Source organism: Protopterus annectens, chromosome 12.part0 (genome assembly GCF_019279795.1).
Source record: "Protopterus annectens isolate FY-2018-M chromosome 12.part0, PAN1.0, whole genome shotgun sequence".
Lineage (NCBI taxonomy): Eukaryota > Metazoa > Chordata > Ceratodontiformes > Protopteridae > Protopterus > Protopterus annectens.
The window spans coordinates 1180827263-1180830393 of record NC_056746.1 but is presented as its reverse complement, the minus strand read 5'-3'; the positions used below and the strand labels follow the sequence as shown (position 1 = coordinate 1180830393).

Genomic DNA, 3131 nt, shown 5'->3' with positions numbered 1-3131 from the left:
TTCAAGCCAGCTGACCTGCTTTCCTTCAGCAAATAGTGGGGAAACAAAGTATTGAGCAAATATGCTGAAATTCATAAAAAAATAGGTGTTGAGCACCTGAAGGAAACATGTCTGAATCATAAGTGCTGTTGATGTACATCCCTCCTGTTAAGGAACTCCTTTCTCACATATTAATGGAGTGATTCCCTCCCTGACTCTACAGCATGACACTTTTTAATCTTGAAAACTGCTATGTCCATTGTTTGATTTTCAGTAATTATTTAAAAGCTTTTGTCAGTAGCTGACCTTCCCTCACATACATAGAAATAAACCATTTTAGATACTTATGATGCTGTTTATATAGTTGCATTCTAATTTTTTTGCTGTGCAGTAACTGGAATGTGTTTGTCAAATGTTTGTTTCCATGATAAATACAACTGTATCTCCTTGTCGTTTTTACGATCTCCTCCGCTTTTGTATTTCAGCGTCTCTCTGACTTTGCCAGATGCTTAGTTTGACATGTTGACTGTGTTTAGGGCATTAATTAAAATTGTACTGGGTCTGTTCTTTTCGGTGGCTCTGAGTATTCTACCCTTAATCAAAATAATAGGTCTGAATGTTAAGTAATTATGTGCTTTCTATAAATGGAATCACTTGGTATAATTCTTTTCAGTGTTTTCTGTGTCCACAGGATAGCATGTTAGAATTCGCAAATCTTTCTTGTCTGCAAAAAAAAGTGTTATGATTATATGTACTCAGTGTCTGTAATTAGAGATGGATGTAGATAATCTTGTGTTTTTCTTTTTTCCTCCTAACATGTCCCTATCAGGTCTTCCCAAATGCACTGTCCCAGGTTTCCCAATGGTGGGAACTCAGCCTCCAGATTCGCTCAGATGGGTATAGTGCAGGGACCTACTTTTATCTGCACAGACATTGCAGGTGATTAGGTAGTATTTTATGTTTGTGATCTAATCCCTCTCTCTGCTGGTGACATAACCCCCCCCCCCCCCCCTGCAACATACTGCCTGTGCTCCCACTATGTGTGCTTCTTTGCATGTGAAGACAAGGCTTGGGCAGTGACAAAGCATGACCCTTCCAACTGTCTGCTGCTTTCGATTCTACATGCGACCTGTATCATATGTCACCAGACCATCATGTAACCACCAATCTCACCACTTCCCCCAGGATAGGTGCCTGCCTTCCCATCAGTCACTGGAGCCACTACTAGAAACCAGGTTGCCTGAATCGCAGTTGATGCTTCATACTTTATGCTACCAGGAGGCTTAGAACACCATGTTGTGGTTGCCAAACCAGTACTATTGGTGTTGGCTGTGAATGTCTGTTACTGCTTGGTTAGAGAAATGGAACAGCAGTGCAGTCATGTTGTTCCAGAGTGCATGGTGGAGAGATTGCATGGACTTCAGGAATGCATTTATTTTAATCAGCAACTTTTTTTTTCTATTTCATTTTTTTTGTTCTGACTTGTGTCTGAGCACTCCTCCTGTCAAGTAAACAGGCAACCTGTTATACCATGTCTACACTCCTCACTAAAAGCTAAACCTAACACCTTAAACTTTTGTAAGTGCTGAATATTAAAATGTCATCCTGTGCTTAGTACAGTTGGTGTCAAGGTACTTGTTTGTATACTATTAGATTGATTTGTTCCTGGATAGCAGTTAACAGAAACTGAGTCCTCCTTAAAATGTAGATGTCCTTCAAGGATGCATCTGCAGTCCTTACAAATGGGTTGTCCTGTCATCAGGCAGCCCTTCGGTCGGCCGGATTCCAAAGTCTGGGTCTGGCTTCGGCTGGTGTCGCACTTCACCCGACGTCATTGCGGCAGTTTTCGGGTATAAAGGCATCAGCCGACGCCATTTTCCTCCGTCTTTCTTGCCGCGTGGCGCCCGAAGCAGAAGCTGTTCGCAAGTGCCGGTCGGTCAGATCCAGAGATTACTACTACCGAATACTACTTCGAAGACTTCTATAAAGCTAAGTACCCCGTTGGGGACACTTTCTTGCCTCAGCCGATGTCAGAGAAAGTTAATAACTGTTTATCTTGTGGGAAACAAATACCTCATAAGGATTTCCACTCCTATTGCATACATTGTTTAGGCCCAGACCACGACGTAGCAGCTTGTCTAGCCTGTGCTTCTTTTAACCGGCGGACGCTGAGACGTCGCTCGGACTTTCCTGAACAGATTTTCGGCTCCGATTTTGCCTACATTATGCCGTTGGATCCTCCGACTACGCAAATGACTAAAAAACGCAACGAAAAGGACCGACACTCGCGGTCCGCGGTTTCGGCTGAAACCACGGCCAAGCAATCCACGAGTGTCTCGGTTTCGGCCGAAACCGAGCAAGCGGTTCTTACTTCAGCCGATAACTTGCCTTCTACCGAGGCCTCTTCTATTCTGGTAGAAACGGCTTCTGAAATCCAGCCTTCTGTTGCGATTTCACAGGATTTATCAGACACCATCCCACTAGATATTTCTACTCCTGCACGTGGAGCTGCTAGGCCTCCTCCAGCTATGTCTATTAAGGCCTTTGCCAGGGCTAAAGCAGCCAAAACTTCCAAACCAGTGCCTGCCAAGCCCCCCTCTCACAGGCCCAGCACCAGCTCCCATATGCTTTCTTTGGCACAGGATCTCATCACTTTAATCCGTGGATCCCAGCCTCATCCAGACAGGGCCTCTCTCCCTCCTCCAGAAAAGAGGCCTAGAGCAGACCCCCCTGAGCCAGTAGCCACAGATGATTCTTCTGATGATTCAGAACATTCAGATCCTCCTGAGGCTTCTTACTCTCCTTACGAAGACTCCGATGCTGAGGAGTCCATCCCTTCAGCCTCTCCTCCTGAGGAATTTTCCTTTGGGGAAACCTTGCATGCTATGAGGGAACAATTCCAGTGGCAGGGCCAAGATTTCTCAGACTCAAGAAAAAGGCTTAGGACCTTTCTACATTTACCACAGCATAGGCCTTTAGCTATTCCTCCAGTTCTATCTGTTGTTGATGATGCATTTAATGATGCTTGCACTTCTCCTGATACTTTACCTCCGGCTCCTGCTAAACCAGATAGGTACTACAGGGTCCCGGACACTCATCACCACTTATATAAGGCCCCTTTTGCAGATCCAGAGACTATCTCCCAGGGCCCT

General features: G+C 44.9%; 1 protein-coding gene across 4 annotated transcripts in view; it reads left to right on the top strand.

Annotated features, from left to right (window-relative positions):
- MANBAL (mannosidase beta like) overlaps positions 1–642 on the top strand; it is a 144235-nt gene extending 143593 nt beyond the window's left edge. For all 4 annotated transcript variants that reach the window (XM_044090216.1, XM_044090215.1, XM_044090214.1 and 1 more), the window contains one exon: positions 1–642. This exon is cut by the window's left edge and continues 298 nt beyond it. The gene's annotated coding sequence lies outside the window, so the exon portion shown is untranslated.
- Positions 643–3131: the final 2489 nt, after the last annotated feature.